We start from the raw sequence: 17774 nt of genomic DNA, 5'->3' as shown, positions 1-17774 counted from the left end.
ACTAACCAGTAGGTCAGGGCAGGTTTTGATGTATTTATACAGCTCTTAATAAACAAGTATTTTCTGTTCTTCATCATCCAACAGCTATAAACTAAAATAAATTTACCTAAACATCAAGTTCAAAGAGCAGCAGTTATGTATACAGATATTACATTGATTGCTCATGCCATATGAACCACAAAATTCAAAGCTAAGGCTAATATTTCAAGCAGAAAATTATTCCTCACAGGCCAGAAAATTGCAGGGAATTCAGGTCTGGACATGCTGCTGCATTACATAACTCAGGATAGAATATTTTCATTTCCAAAGCACCTGCCAACCCAAGCAGGCTCCTGCACTTGGCAAGCACAAGCCCAGCTCATGCCCTCTACCAACAAGCAGCCTGGATTTCCTTCTGCTTCCCTGCCTGCCTTCCTCGACTCCTCATCTCCACAGCATTTAATTTCACTTCCACTCATATTAGAAAAGTTAAGAGACTTAATTCCCAAGAAAGCCTGGATCACCCATGCCTCTGTGCTGCTGGTAGCAAAACCACAAGCACAAGGGATCTATGCTCTCAGCTTGGTGCGACATTAAAACTGATGTCAGGAGCAGCATCAATACACATCATTAATCAGTTTTGGTTGTATGGTGGAAGGACGGGTGGTGTTTGGGTTGGACACATCCTTGAGGACCTCAGTGCCACCAAAGGCTCTTCATGAGAGACCAGGCAAGTCATAGCTTGCCTGGTCCAGCATCCTTATCTAACTTTCCCACCTCCTGGGGGGAAGGGAGACTCAGTGACATTTATGCACTTCATTGTTGGGAGTGTCTATGAAAGTGCTAAATATCACATGCAGACAGCAAGTTATATTTCCTCAAATACGTTTGAGGATTCAACTGTTAATCAACAATGATTCTCCTTGAACAAATAAATAAACAAACTAATCAGATTTCTGTGTTACCTAGGAATAATGAGACTCACACAGTATTTGCAAGATGACAAATAGAAAATTAATTTCTTTAGTATTAAAAAAACCTGCTGACATGCACAGCCACAATGCCTCAACAGCCTCTGACCAACCCACACACCAGCACACCCAGAGTACATACCATCACCAGAAAACTAGTTCCAAGCATAAGAACAGCCTCACACTCCATTTATTGTCAGAATCCGGGTTTTTGACTGCAAAAAAAAGTTCATGCAACCTTAACACATGCTTTTATAAACATCTTTTAAGACATGCTCGGAAATGGAGACACAATACTGCATGCTCAAAACAACACTCCGTGGGTCTTGGCTGTGTTTTATCACATCATGCGACCACCAAGCTGTATGCTCTGCAGTAACACATTTTTGTGTGTTGAAGCAGTTACAGACTCAGCCAGCACAGCAGACAGGCTGACTTCCAAGTGTGGAAAACTGCATTGCCAGAAATCCAGCAAAAATGCTGTTTTATCCACTCAAAAACAACAGCCTTTTCCCAAAGGGGAAAAAGAACCCAACAAAACTATTTTTTAAACTACAGCCAAGTGATAATTGAAACATGTCTTGTATGGAAAAGCCAGGAGAGCTGCCTAAGTCCAGCTCTCTACAATGGGAAATAAAGCTCCCACACCAAGACCTGACCCACTAAGCCCATCAGGAACTTACGTGAGAATTTCTGTCTTTAGAAACCAGGTGCAGGATCAGCCTGAACCCCAGGTGTCTCCCACGAGCTGAGCAAGGTTTGTGGGGCCAATATGCCTACAAGCAGTGAAATGCAGGTTGCCCAGCTTGCAAGGAGGCAAAGCTGGTGGAGAAACAATTCATCCTCAGTCTAGAAGAAAGGTTTGTGCATGTCAAATGGGTAAAAAGCAAAGAAGTCTCCTATGTCATTAGTTTGCTGGGTTGACATCATGGCCATACATGGAGACACTGGGTGATAGGGCTCTGCTAAAACACTTGCAAGACTAGACAGTTTGACACCACCATTTTGAAAATATACAAGACAAGCTATCATAACTAAAGAATTTCAATAAAGTATTTACAAGAATATCATGACTCAAATGAGGTTGCAAATGCAGAAGCAGCACAAGTGTAACTATGCCATTAACCAATGACATAAGAACCATAAATGTACTGTGAAATATGAATATGTGCATTAGTCTGGATTATAGAAGTATATCCAAGAAGGTTTCCTTGACTTCTAAGTACAGTGACGTGTCTTACTGCTGTTGACCAGTTTGTTTTGTGTCAGACTGCGGTGTGAACAAAATTTAAAAAACTCTAATAAGGTTTTGTTTCCTAAGAATGCTTTCTAATTGAAAGAAATACACCATTATTTCCACCTCTTCATTTCAGCTTAAGTAAGCTTGTGATTTACTGGGATTTACATCACTTCTCTATCAAACCTAGTAGAAATAATAAGTAATTAAACCTCATCTAACCTCACTTTCAGGCATCTGAGATCAGAGCTGTGCTTGGCACCCCACAGCTTGAGGTTCAGGGAAGCTCATCTCCCAGGTCCCCATTCGCTTCAAAGATGAGCTTGGAACCCCAAACTAGAGGGCCTTATCTGCCACAAAAATCAAGTTTGGGCTAATGGGTTCTAAGCTATTACAGGCTGATTATTGCCCCAGCGCTCTCCAATTTATCACCTCCTATTTCCAGATGGGAAGCACATTTTACCTGTAACATTCATGCTTATGCACCTGAGCATACATGCTTCAACTTCCTAATGGAACTGCAAAACCAGCACAAGCATTGTACCCTGTAAGAAGCTTTCCCCTCTAAAAATGGCCTCATCTGATGGAAACCTCTCAGCTGGGATCAACCATCCCATCTGGCAAGTGGCTGAGCTCATAGCAAATATTCTTTGCATTTCTGCAAAGAAGCACTGCGGTCCAGCTTTAACTGTGGGTATCTGCCAGAGCAGCAGATGTTTCACAAAAAACAAATTGTTCAGAGAGAAAAGAAAGTAGAAACAATAGAGACTTGGGCATAGCTTCAGGGCTGGTTTAAGCTGATGCCTCCAATGGGAAGGTTCCCAGCCCTGCCTACACCTGGCCAGCTGCAGGAGGGACCCAATCCAGGTGGGAAAAAAATTTGAGAGTGGGACAGCAGAATCAGATTTTTAGAGCCCTGGTCAGAGAATGTAATTTTGTTTGGAAGTATGTTTACTATCTTTAGTATCTCTTCAATGGTAATTTCATATTGTGGCTCCTAAGTAAGATTTTTATAAGGATATCACAGGTCTCTTCAGAAAGTAAGAAACAGTATTCATATTCTGGTTAAATTTTAGCTCACATGCTAACAAGTAGCCTATTTTCAGTTCCCCTTATAGTTTCAGGTGGTTGCAGTACTTTTTATTTGTCCTAAACCATGCCAAAAGTACAGTTACTGTTCTAGGGCAGCTATCTGCTGTTAGAAAACCTCGTATCAGCTTTGGGCCAGCTGCAATTCAAGACACTGCATGGGTTAAATTTGGCACTGAAACAAATCCTGCAACACAAAAAAGCAGCACTTAGTGGAAGCTTTCTGCTCTAAGTCTCCTACCACTGCAGGGACATTACTCAGCCAGCTTACCTAGAAGTCCAAAATCCAAAAAAATTATTTTTAAAAAATGTGTTCCAAAAATGTCTTTGAGATTTATTGGTTAGAGCTGATGAAGGAAATGGTATGTTGAGGACTAAGCAGGAAGAACGCCACAAAATCAAGCATTGCATGTACATGCATACACACATTACAACACAGCATTGGTCACAGCAGCTCTCTAGTACAGATAAATCATGTCTTCACCTCTGCACACCTCCACTCCCAGCTCAGCTACTCCCCATCTTCAGCCACATGGGTTAATAAATTATTGCAGAGCTCTGCAGAGAGAGATTTGCATTTGGAGAGAAGGTGAAGGCACAACCACAGCTTATGCAGCACCAATATTTACCCTTTTGATGTTGTCAATGATCAACAACTCTATGACACAGCCCAGGCCCTCCTGAAGCATGGTGCTTCCACTCAAATATATGTTCCCATCACAAACACGATTTCTCAGGGCTTTTCCAGTATAGACACTGCTGTATTATAGATAATAGCAGATTAAGATACAGAGATTTTCCTGTACTACTACTACTGATCTCCTGGCAGCAGCCTACTGAAGTTTTGACCTCTTGGGGAGTAAGATTAGGAAGCAGAAAGTTATTTCCTCTTGTTTACATAAAGCAAGCAGTAGCCAGTCTTCATAGACACTGATGCCAACATGACGTGTGCAGCCTGGGCAGTGCTGTCACTGGGACAGGAACCTTCACACTCAAAGCTGCACGGTCATGGGGGCACGACTTGGCACGTCAGCACTGTGTTTGTGACCATCTATTTTTATTCCTTAGCAACAAGAGCAGCTTTTGAGATTGGGCTTTGCATTTGGGTTTGTGGGGGTTTTTTTGTGTTGAATCTACGTTTGGCACCCTGGGGAAATTCCTGAGCAGAAGATAGCAATTTTTAAAAGAGAATAAATGCTGGTACTCAAGTTCTGCTGACAGCAACACCACGCCCCAATTCTTGGTTAGTGTGAAGTGCTTGGACCCGGAACCAAGGGAAACCCTCGCAAGGACCAGGCGTCAAGAGTCACAGCCATCACACCTTCTGCCTTTGCAAAACCTTGCCCTGGCATAAGAACAGGAAAAGATTTATTGGCTCAAAGTCTCTAAGCCATTTGTATCATGTGTAAACCAACATCTCCAAGGCTCTGAGCTTCACTGTTCAGCAGCACTGATGGGTCCCACGATAGTTTTTGTCCTGTGGGAGACAGGACCTCTCAGCAATAGCACAGCTCAAAGAGGAAGGGCAGGGGGGGAGAAGACATCAGTACAGTACAGCAATTCTGAACTAAGATACTGTCCTTACCATAAATCATGGAATTATCTCTACAGCTCCCAAGTAAACATGCAAATTAAATCCTGACTAATATACACGAGAAAAGCAAATAACACCTGATGTTTCCCAACTCTGTCAGCAACATGGCCTTAAAAAAAAATTTAAAGAAAAGATTTAATCATAGGAAGGACAAAGATATCACATGGCTTGGTGGTTTCATCGGTTGTCATGGCAAACGAAAATCCCTGACTCTCCAACTTGTGTGTTTTAGAGGAAAGGAGACAACAAAAATGCCCTTTTTATGACTAGAAAGGAATGTTTTCCTAATAATCACTCATGAACCCACTGCACACTATATATAAACAGCTGCTCCGTCCCAGGAAAAATGTTTGCTATTCCTTACTGAGCAACTCTAGGGGATCAAGGCAATTCAGCCCCAGCAGACATTCGGGCGTGGGTAAAGAGAATCATGTGCTCTTACATGTGGTGACTTCTTGCCTGCCAAAGGGAGCCTGAACTAGCCGCAAGGGGGGTCTCAGTTCAGTGACAGCTCTGCCACCAGCTCCCAGGGGAGGCTGCCAGCACAGCATGGCCAGGAGACCCTGGCAGCAGCACGAGTCACCTCCCCTGCTCCCACATTCAGCATCACTGTGACATTTCTTGCCGCATGTCCAGCAATGGTTGTTTTTTTCATGTGTTCTCAAAGCAAGCCAAAACCATGGATATTTGTGTGAGTTTTAATCTGCCAGACAAGTAAAAGCAGCAAAGACACCACTGTGTTTGCTCCAACCCAGGTAATCCAAAGCACCTTGCCTGCATGACCAGCATCACATATTCGTTACAGTAGATTTCCTAAATATAGGTGGGAGATTATTTGGCTGTAACTTCAAAAGCAGGTCCCCAGAGAGCCTGCTCTTTCCAGCCACACTGCCTTTTGGTTTTGGATGCATGCTAAAAATCTGGCAAGTTGAGGATATCTTCACAGCAGAGTTACATCACTCATTTCACCATCAGGTCTTAGTTTGTTGGTTTGTCTCCAGCCCTTCCCCTCCTGCAAATCTCTCTCCACTCCTGGGCTTCAATGCCAGACCTTTTGTCTAGAAAGAGCAACAGGACCCTAAGGAATAATGTTTATTGCACAATGTTGTAAGTGATGCTCCTCTGTGGGTTAAGGTTTTTTCTGGCACCCCCATCCACCGGGACTGCATAGGGGGGACCAGAAGTTGCACAACCCCAGATGTGTGGCTGGCTGGAAAGCAGCCCCTTCTGTAATGAAAGCTACAAGCTCCTTCCCTTGCTTCCCCCAAAAAGCAGTTGTGTATCAAACTGCACCACTGCACTCCAACACTGGCTGTGTACGTACACCAAGGGCCACATCCTACCCAAGTCCCTGGCCTCAGTCCATTTGCACTGCAGAGCCTTCATTGTGACAGCAAACTGAACCATGCTCCTCCCCAAACTTCACCCACAAAACTGACCCACAATCAGGGATGCCCAAGCAAATTAACCAAAGGCAACAGGATAACACATGGATAACTACTTTGGATCCTTTATCTTTTGGATATGAGGCAGAAGGAAGGAGATTCATCATCGTCCTCCCTGACCAGGCTGTGCCTGCAGGACTGCAGGTGAGACACCCACTTTCTGATTTATGGCCTGCACATACTAAAAGGTGGTCACTTTGCACTGAGTATGAGAAAAACAGATTTCCACAATTACTTTTCAGCTGCAACACTGTGAATTTTATCACAAGCCTCATACATTAACTCTTACCCACACCGCAGAGATGAAACATTGTGGCTGCTGAGGCTGCTGGACTTGCAATTACAACCCATGTGACAAAGGAACTCTGCTCTTTCACCCAGGCAATAAGCCAATTACACAGAAAACAGGACTTTTCCATGGAGGACTCCTGCCAGAGTACCCCCTCAGCATGCTGGTCCTGCAGCATCTCCTTCCTGCAATGGTTTCTGGCTTGCACACACAGTCCTCCAGAGATTTAGAGTCTAGAGTTTCTGGATTGCTGTGCACGTGGGTGGATGTGGGGAGGGATGGACAAGGGAAAAAGCATGAGCCAAAGGCGAATAAAAAGGCAGGCTGAGAGAGGAAGGAAAACAGACAGAAAACTAAAACCAAGCAAGAATAATTATCTTTAGGTATTGCAGCAGAGTGGGCTGGCACTGTTGGACAGCACACAGTTTTACTGCTTTAAGTTGAAGGGATATGACAGAGCAAATATTTTTCATCCCAACTAGGAGACTTAGTCTCAAGTCTAATGCCAGCTGGCTACACTCATGTGTTTAAGACCTTGACACACAATCCTGGAAGAAAGTGTTTCAGTCACAAAAAAAGACTGCATTACCAGCTTCTTAAATACATATATACTTAAACATTTTTCTTTAGGATAGAGCTTCTCAAAGGAGGTGGTATGAGCTAGACAAACTGTGCTTATGGGGGTAAGGCACAGCTCACATTTGTTCATTTCTTGCATTTTCCCAATTTTGCACAAAACTATTTGGACCAGCACCATTTGTGGTTTTGTTTTGGGTTTTGTTGTTGTTGTTGTTTTTTGTTTTGTTTTGTTTTACAAAAAGGGCAGTCTATCCAAAAACATTACTTGCAATTCAAAACCCAACATAAGGCATTTTCATTTAGTAAAATACAGAATTCCCTCTTCATGTTTCAGCTTGCCATTTATCCCACCATGGGCAAGCTCAGCCTTGCTGCCCCCCAGAACAGCACACTCCCATCAAGCATAAAGCAACGTACGAAGAACAGCTTCTAATTGCACAGCTAATTGTCATCAGTTATAAAGAGATTTCATGTTTAATGGAGCCGGTCTAAAGCAAAGACAAGACTTCTGTACAAGTTATATATTTATTTCCAGTCCTTTCTAAATGTATTTCTATACTACATGTAACTTGAAACTGGATATCCAAGACTGTACCACAAATCAGAGAACAGAACAGATTTTTTTTTTTTAATTTTTTTCTTATACATATATTTATCCTCTTAGCAGGGAAAATAGGTGAAGACTAAGACCAGAAGTCAGAACATAAGATTATTTTTGGCTCTGCTGTTGAGAGCTTGCAGGACAGGTCCTATGTGGCACTTGAGATTTTGTTCTTTCCTACCTAAGAGTCATCAGCATCGCCCTGAAGTGGCACTGCAAGCCCAAATCCACCCATCCTGCAAAGCTCTGTGCAAGGCACTTGTAAAGAAGCATTATCTTAACTCTTAACTTTAAAAGCAGATTTATAAGAAGTCACTTGTTTTCCTCTCTGAAAACAAAGGGTTTGCAATGACTTGCACAATGTTATTGCAGTCAGCTAACTCCAGCAAGAAAACCTGAATTCCAGCTTTGAACCAACTTTTCAAACTGCTCTGTTCTCCAGCCTATTTAGCTTCTCTCCAGTGGAAAAACTTCACTCTTAATGTGCAGTGCTGCTCTCCTGTAGCATAAGCACCTCACTGTCTCTGCAATAGTCATGTGCAGAACAACTTAAACTGCGACAACTTGGACAACTGGATACACATATGATCAAAGGCAAAAGAGAAGCTTCTGTGGTGGTAAAGAATCCAGGCAGGGTGACAAGCCTTGTAAAACTGCCTTCATCTCGACTGGGGTATCTGCTCAGCTGGCAGTACTCTGAATTTCTAGAGGGGATGGTGAAAGGAAACAAATAATAGCTGTAAAAGGGAAGAAAAAAAAAAAGATGATTTAAAGAAACTGTGAGGCAATCTCATGTTAAGATTATAAAAGGAAGAAATAAAATTTGTAGACTGAAAAGGCAGGGAAAACAGGGAGAACATAAGGATATGGGATGAATCTGGGATAACGATGCCTGGACAGATGCTGCTGGAGCACCAAGGCATGAACCCAGCCAGCCACACTCTGGAGAGGAGCATCCCTGTGCAGCACAGCAAAAAAAGGGCAGGAAAAATACTGCCCAGAGAGGAAGACAGGAAGAACAAACTGGCAAAAAACAATCCCTAAACCTGGAATGACACCTGCCAGCTACCTACAGAGATAAACTCAAAAACTGTGGGGTTACCACTGCCAAAAGTTAGAAAGTCTTCCGTTTTTAAATTTGCAAAAGGGATGCATATCCTGGCAAGACTGTGCATTGGATCTGGGAATTTGAATTCAAACCCTGAGCACAAATCAGATTTCAGTGCAAATCTCAGTGCCAGCCTGAACAACAGTCACTACAGCCCCAGCTAACACATCCATCTGTAACAGAACATGCATTTGTAAGTCACAAATAGACTTTTGGTTCACTGTCAAAAGCACAAAACAACCCAAGACAATCAGGGAAATATTAGGTATTAAAGGTCAAGTATCCTATTCGTGGTGCAATTCATGTGGACAGGTTTTAAGTATTGTTTTGGCATAGAAATGTAGGTGGGCTTGTGGCACAGAAAAGTGCTCCACATCTGAAAAAAGCCTTTAGAGTGAAGAACTTCACCTCCAGTGGAGGAACACAAGTTTTCACTGTGGGCTCACTAATCTGATGCTTCAGTTCACAGCTCTATTGCTGCTGCTCTGCAGTAGCCTCACATACAGCCCGGGGTTACAGCCGGCAGCTCCGAGTGCTCACTTAAATTGATTTGAGTTTCTTTTCTTGGCAACTAATAACCTCTCTTCCCGTTCCCCCACCCCTAAGATTGAGCAAGCACCAAGCAAGACTTCCAAGGTACAATAGTTGCAGATGAGGGTCATGTGGAAAGCACCGCGCTTGCATTTTTTGGTACATTTATTCCACTTAAGCAGTCAATGAAGACAGCATGTGCTCTTCGGAGTAGGTCTATGTTGTCTCATGTCTGCCCCAAAGCCAGGAAAATAAGGTCTGAGCATGGTCACAAACATCCCCTTCACCTTCAGATGCACACATGGACAGATCCAGAACCTGGCTGTGATAAGCATGTAGGGATTAGGAAGCCATGATCAAATATGTAATATTAAATGAGGTTAAATTATTCCTTCATCATGGCTTTACAACAACCAACACTTCAAACATAAAACTAACTCAAACATCAGCTGGTTATTTAAGAGCACCAGAGGTTACAGACCCCATATGCGTGGTGCCTCTGCTTTGCACACTTCTTAGACTGTTCTCCCTTTTGTTACCTGATACTTGTTGGTACCTCAGTGTACACGATATAAGTTATCTTTATACCAGGTTGTACAGACCGTTACATGGACTCCAACAATATAAATGAGTTGTGCTTTGAGAGAACATATTACAATTTTTTTGGTCTATCACATTGAAGGCAGCCTGTGGCATTTTTTAAAGGTTGGAGTTACAAATCAAATGCTTCACTCAACATGTAAGTATTGCACACTTTCCACCACATGCATACCCACTTGTACATCCTTTAAATTTTAAAGGGAGAGCAAGCTGTTCATAAACAGTATGTACCTTTTCCTCCTTTCTTCATTACTAAGAGTAACTTTAAGTCTAGCTTATGATAACATCTAAATTCAAGGCAGGCTCATGGCCACACTGTACTCTATGCTATAGAAAAATCACTTACTAGGCATTATTGTCCATCTCTGAGTGCTCTATATGCACAAGGAAGTCAGGGAAAAAGTAACATTTAAGTGACTTGTCCAAGGACAGACATTTGGGAGCAGGCCCCGTGGAAACAAACCTAAGCCTTACACCCTCTTTGTTGGATTATTTCTCTTTAGCCTCTTTCCCACTGATGCCCCCAACTCTGCTTTGCTTTTCTTTACTATTATTGATGATTATCTTGTCATTCTGCAGTCTCAATATCCTCCTTCCTCTGCTCTGGTATCATGTTATATACATTTTTGTCTTTGTCTGCCAAGAAAGTGCTGAGATTACCTCAGTTGGTTAGAGCATGGTGCTAACAACATCAAGGTTTTGGGTTTCATCCCCATATGGGCCATTCACTTAAGAGTTGGGCTCAGTGATCCCTGCGGGTCCCTTCTGACTCAAAATATTCTGTGATTCCGACTCAACTACATCAAAGGTGTAATAGGGCTGGTATTTTTCTCAGGGAACTATTTTTGGGCTGTATTCAGGAAATTTCCCCTTTTAATTAATAAGTTTTGTATAAAAGCTAGAGCTACCAAAACAGGATATAATCCTTCCTTCTAGCTTCTCTTCCCACTCACTCCTAGGTGATGGAGGAGAAGTCACCCATGATGACACAACCATTTCTCCCTGCAGACAGACTACATCCACTGCTCTGCAACTGCCCAAATTCTCGCTTATCCATTAATGCCTTAGTACCAGCTCTGCTCCCAAACTCCAATAGAAACGCTTTCTATCCTAATTTAACATGCAGCAACTGAACTGGTTGATGCAGATATCAGGTAGCTGATAGTTGTCTAAGAAGATTTCAGATTTTTAGCTTAAAACAGACATCACCCACTTTGTCTTAAACTCTCTCCTTCCTTGGCTCACAGAACAGCCCTTCCCTTCCCAACCAAAGCCTGGCCAACTCGCACCTTTGCTGTTCACACAGGTCATTCATGCGAAGAACTGGTTTAATTTCACTTGGCAAGAGAGATATTTCCTGATGAAGTACAGCAGTGAAGCTTTCTAAAAAAGTCCCTTCAGGACTAATTCAATCCAGCATCCTCTCATGTCTCAATTATTGCAGTTTTCCCTCTCTAGCCTCGACAAACATCATCTTGGATCACTGGTATTTGCATTTAAAAAAAAAATTACTGTTAAAGCACAATTCTCCCAATTTTCCTCATTTGTATCTTCAAGGTTTCCTGCTTTTCCTCTTTCTATGTCTCCCAAACTCCTTGTTATTACTTTTCACATTTGTCTTACAGACTAGGCTACATCCCACTAATCATCCTTAATGCAAAAGCAGCCCTGTCAACCATGCTCTCCATCACACCTGGTCAGATCTCCCTACAAACACCCACTAAGCCTTTGCCCACTCAAAAATTTCCCTGCCTGTTAGTGACTGTAACCTGTTATCACTCACCAGAAAGCACTGAGCTCTACCAGGTGGAAACTGTTTTGCCATTGCTCAGTTATTCAGGATACAAGGATGGGCTATGGAATGCTGCAGCAACACACAGTGGCACAAGGCAGAAGGAATTCTGCTTGAACAGCCGCTCTTAATTTAAAGCAGCAGGTCTCCTCCTGAGGTTTATCCAACTGTCCTAAACTGAAATGTTAGGCTGTTATGCCCATGCCACTCATTTTCCTCCAGGTCTGATCTACAGAGAAGGGCAATTCGTCCTGGATCCATCAGACTGAGAGCTGTTGGTGAGATGAAAGCATGTGGCTCAGGTTTCTTGTAAACAGTAGAAGAGTAGGGAATTATGAAGAAGGATTGTAGGTGTAACACAGAATGTATTTTTAATATTTACAGGGATTTCTGTGACTGTTCAGAGGGAGCCCTTCCCATGCAAAAGCAGAAGTGTGATGGAGTCTTTTTTACTTTCCCAGGAATAGCCAAAATAACCATTATGAGAAAGAGGACAAACAACCTCAATCACACACTGAGGTACACTGGGACCCACTTCAAGGTTAGGATAAAATCACAAATGTTCTTTTTTAAAACTAGAAGTTGGAGAGTGAAATGTCAGAGCTTTGGACAAATCCCTCAAATGCCAAACAAACTTGACAAAATAACCAGTACATCAGTCCTTCAGCTCCTGAGAACAGCCCACACTCTCAGCAACACACAGCTCTTGCACATGAGAAATCCAGTGAGTTTCAGCATACAGCTTTTTTCAATGTATGTCTATGTATCACAACACATATTAAGACTCAAGTAATACATCCTCCCTTGAAAAAGGGCACACAAATTACAAGCCCTTCCTTCCTTTCTAGGAGGAGACAGATGCCAATTATAGGAAGCAGTTATCTGTAACAATTCTCTTCCTAAATCATACCAATTGCCTTGCCCATTTGAAAGGTGCATTTGCTACATCAGAAGAAAAAAAGACCTTTATTATTAGCAATGTCTGAACCACTAACAGTCAAAATTGTTTGCTTACTGGACATGTTATTTTTTTCCTGCATAGAACTGCTTGAATCCCTTTAACACCTTCCCAGACAAAGTGCCATTAACATGCAAATGAAAAGTTCATACTCCTCCTTGAAATTATAGTCATAAGTGAAGGTAATGAAAGGCTCAAAACAAGACAGGTTGGTTACACATGTCACAGTAATGCTGGCAAATCAGTCTCTCCTCTAATTACCACAGTATTTCCAGGAGGAATCGATCACAACAATATGGATGAGTGGGATCCTAAACCTGAAATATGTACTGAATTCAACATTAATGCACTCATTGACTGTTATCAACATATATATTTAATGGAGGGTATGGCCTAGCAAAATACAGAACTGACTGGGTTCTAAATATCTAGAAACACCAGAATCCCAGACACAGAGGCTTTAAAATACTCCCAGCAACAGAACACACCAAAAACATAAATTCATCCACCAGGCTATAATTACACTTTGCATTTTGTTTTTATTGTAAGATTGGTGTGAGCACACAGCCAGGCAGGAAGCCAAGCCACAAACTGTGCTCTATTGACTGTTGAGGTCTCCATTAGGTGCTACAAACAGAAATACTCGTTTTCCCAGACCAAGCCTAAAGATGATGCAGTGAAACCTCTTCTCCGTGCCAGGCAAGCATTGGATGAGCATTGCCAAACAAGCATCTGAATTCAACAAGCTGCCCCTTAAAGCACTATACACACTTTAACCCTGTTTTCTGAGGAAAACAAGCTTTTGCAATCATCTGTCCTGGCCAATAGGCTCAAAAGTTACCAAAGGAAACAGTGTTTCAGCAAAATTACAAAGACAACATAATTTCTACAATTCTTTTGATCACCAGGCGGCTGGGATGAGCCCAAAATCAGAATCCACACGGTCATTGACCTCTGATTGGGCTGATCTCTGCCCTTGATATTTTTTGTTTGTCTGCAGCTGGCTAGTTCTTCAGGACAGTGCTGCCTGTCAAGCAAGAGCCCACTTAGCAGCCACGCGTTTCTTCTCCAGATATTCCTATCATAGCTTCCAGTTGTAACAATCCAGTTTCTGGACCTCTCTGTCTAGTGCTTCTGAGCCCTTGAAGCTTCAGCACTCAGTAACCACAGTTGAAAGTGCTCAAAAGCTTTCCAAAACAGATGCTCCTGCATGGGACATAAAAGCTGTTGACTCTATTAATAAAGTGATCTGACACCTTGACACCTGTGTCTGGTCTATTAAAGCACTAACTGCTCTGGCAGATCACACTGTACCCAGTGGCACTGTCTTGTCTTACCTGCCTTTGAGGAATTCACCAAAATGTCCATGTTAGTCTTATACAAGGTCTGGCCTCCCTACTCAACATCTGAGACAAACATCTCTGAGCACTTCTGAATCTGCCATCTCCCTCCAGTGATGGTGCCTGGGACCTAAAATAACAACAATGTTATTTAGACAATGCAACTTAGGTGCCTGTGATTCAGGGCAGAAGCCAAGGCTCCACCATTCAGTGAACAAACCCAACTGAACATAACAAATTCTAAGCCAACATCTTTGCAAAGGTATTTACACTTTCTGAGAGAATTTAGGGTTTAATGGGGCTTCAGCTTCAGAGTAAGTTATCTGGGGTATGTTTTCCAGTCTTTTTCATGTACCAGGTAAACTCCAAGCAACTGTGCCTTTTGCCTCCGTTAGAGGAGGACATTACACAGCCAGCCATACCAGCCTAAGGAACCGCTGAAATCACACACTGTTGCACCCCAGTATTTGAATTAAGATATCCAGAAACACACAAGCTCTGCAAGAAAAAACACCCTGGTTACTAGCTCTTTCTGCTTGACTGGAATTGAACCAATATCACAACACTGTGAGACTGCAACAAAAATGCCATGTTTCACAAGAGAGTCACTTGATCTATAAGAATCGATCACATCAATGGTAAAAAACCAACCAAACAAACAAAAAACCAACCAACAATTCAGGTAGTGTCTGTTTAGTTTCTTATTTCCCTCCCTGTGTCACCTCCACCACTTGCAGAATTACTTTTCTTCCTTGCTATCCTCCCAAGTACAGCTGCCAGCTGCACTGCAATATCCATCACACAGCAACTCCCCGATAGCTGGTGGCTGCTAGGGCAACATTTACACTATGGCTTGCATTAGTTTATAAAATTCTTTGGAGCTCTTCCAAAGGAAAAGCCTCATGTAAATCGAAGTTATTAGTGCCATCTACAAGCTAAGTCCAGTTAAGAATTTGCTAGCACTCGCTGTGGAGATTGCAGATCTTTGAAATACCAATCAATGTGCAGCAGAGGGGCTGAGTAATAAACTTCATTAGCATTGCTGGTAACACTTCTCTTCAGTGGCATACAATAAATCACTGATGAATATTCAAGGCATCCCTCTGAGGTTATCTCCATTTTACAGATGAAGGCAACCAAGAAACAAAGTTTAGAAAGGACTTGCCTGTAAACACAAAGATGCAGAATTCAGTTGTCTTGCCTTCAAAATACAAAATACATAATTCTAGATGAAACTGCAAATTATATAGATTGATGTGCAGTGAAATTCAGGAGACTGTCATTCCCCAAAATCACTAGTGGCTATTCCCACCCAAGTTACAGCACTGGTTACTCAGGTTACAGTAACACCTACAGACTGAAGATTCTCACTGCAGAAAGTAGGGACTAACAGACAGAAGTTCTATCTCAAAGACCTTATCAAGGATAATAAAATCCAATCTATACATAGAATACAGGAGCAGTTATAAAGAGATTGATGACTCAAAAATTGCATCAGAGGAAGTGGACTAACCCTCCAGAATGTGAGACAAACATCAATAAATTCATTAGCTAAGCATCACCCAACATTGCCTATGAGGTATTTTTAAAACCTTCCTCTATATCTTCAAGAGCTGATGTCATCAAGCAAAATGAGAAATACTGTGAAAGATGTGCTAACAAGATGGAAGGAGTTTTTATGTAGTTTCACACATTTTCCAGCATGAAGTTTGACATTTAAGCAGGATGACCCGGTTACTAGTGGCTACTTTACGAATTGGTGCAACATGCTCAGGCTGCAATGACTGACAGCTGCAGTAAAACAATAATTCACACTAGGTTCTTCCTCCTTGTGGCAACAGCTTTTGTAAAACTGCAGAACTTAATGAGGCACTTTATTTAGTATTTATTTCAGAATCAGCTTCCTTTATTCTAACAGCATTGGCCTCAGCCCACAATGAATGTTTTCCTTGGTTATTTCATTGTGCAAATCAATACTCAATTTATTTTGAATTTCTTCAGTTGTGAATTTCAGAGGGGATTTGTTTTAAAGATGCCTTTATTTATTATTATTAAATGCCAGCTAACCACCCACAGTGAATCAGCCTGGGGACACTATCCCAAAAAGTTAATCCAGCAAAAAGATTCATTTTAAGACTGACTTATTCAAGCACTTTTCCAATCCAGAGGCACAACAGATTAGAGACAACGCTGATATAAGTGGGATGGCCCTTGAAAAAAGTCCGAACTTTCACAATGACCAATGTGAAGTTACTAATGATGGAAACACACATCTCTGGCCACGTAGCAGCTTGAGAAGAAGCTTTAAAAATTACCCATACTACTGCGCTAGAAAGTTCAGAAACAGTCCATAATAACCACGTATAACCGCATAGGACAGAGGAATCTCAAGCAGGTCCAGCACAGCGATGTCCAGCATGACCCAGTGGACACTTCTCACAGGCCATGCTTTTGAAGACCCTTATGTCAGAGCTTCCAAGTGACACACAGGGACCAGCGACCTGCACAGCCACCTACAAGTGCACCAAGACACAAGTTTCCCAAAGAAGTGTGGCAACAGAAGTTCTACTTAAGAGAAAAGGAAAGAAAGGTTTCCTAGTAGAGGGAAACATTCTGCGTTAGCAAAAATCATTTACAAACATAATGGAAATACTGAGAAGTACCTCAGGATCACAATATGGATATATTTAAGCTTGTTTTCCAATTTTGGAGGTTGGGGGGAGGAGGAGCAAAATACTTCAAAATTTGGGGTTAGTGACTGCTAAAAGGCACTGTTTGTTTCTGCATTGAGCATACACTACATCCCTGCATGAGATGATCAGGGCATACCAACAGCAGGTCACAACACAAGAGGACACTTCATTCCTACAGATCCCACAAAGTAATTTGCAGCAGTCACACACTCATGCCTCCCTCTCCTAAATAGGTTGAACAGGAACTTGTCAACCTGGAGTTAAGAGCTCAACTTCAGATTTCCCATTTGCCTGCTGAAATTAAACAGTTAACAGAAACCTGCATTTATTTGGGAGTTTCTGTGTGCACACAAACACATTAATCCAAACAAAATGCTACTAACACATTTTAGAAATGTGGATACTGCTGAGTTGAAGAAAATGGGCACAGTTCCCTTTTTAGAAGGAACAAATTGTTCAGAACAAGGACAAATGCAATAGAGAAATCAGGCACCAACTCTGTTTCAAGCTGCTGGTACATGAATACAGTCTCTACACGATTTTTTTTTTTTTTAATAGAGCTGACATAGTTCAAGGATCCCCCCACAACTACCTAATGCTCTCAAGAGCAAATACTTACAGTGAGGATTTTTTATAGTTTCAGATATGTGACAAATTAGAGAGTGCTACAATCTTCTATCTTCTGCTGGCTACAGACAGGAGAACACCTCTTGCTCAAAAGGCTGGAGTAATTGCAATGGTGCAGACACTCGCTGCACTTGAGTGTATTTTAAATAGAAAACATGGAATTAGCTGCAAACTATGTTAAAAAATCTCCTTTAGAGTGAAAGCACTTTCTGTGATTATGCCACAGAAGGAGGGATTACAGAGAAGAGCAGAGCCCAAACCCATCATCACACAGGCTGAACTTGCTGCTACATCTACAGTCAAGCACATGCAGAACCTGATCCTGAAACCAGCCATTCCAA

At 42.0% G+C, this 17774-nt stretch overlaps 1 protein-coding gene across 2 annotated transcripts in view; it reads right to left on the bottom strand.

The window, feature by feature from the left end:
• Positions 1-17774, bottom strand: part of RAB30 (RAB30, member RAS oncogene family) — a 49483-nt gene that overhangs the window by 24104 nt on the left and 7605 nt on the right. Inside the window, exon 1 of one of the 2 annotated variants that reach the window (XM_050332341.1) lies at positions 14111-14243. The exons of the other annotated variant lie outside the window; for it this stretch is intronic. The gene's annotated coding sequence lies outside the window, so the exon portion shown is untranslated. Of the gene's footprint in view, positions 1-14110; positions 14244-17774 lie in introns of those variants that run through there. 2 annotated transcript variants of the gene reach the window in all.

Source organism: Myiozetetes cayanensis, unplaced genomic scaffold (genome assembly GCF_022539395.1).
Source record: "Myiozetetes cayanensis isolate MyiCay16 unplaced genomic scaffold, myiCay2020 scf5-8, whole genome shotgun sequence".
Lineage (NCBI taxonomy): Eukaryota > Metazoa > Chordata > Aves > Passeriformes > Tyrannidae > Myiozetetes > Myiozetetes cayanensis.
The sequence above is the reverse complement of the archived record's forward strand: the minus strand, read 5'-3'. Positions and strand labels throughout refer to the sequence as shown.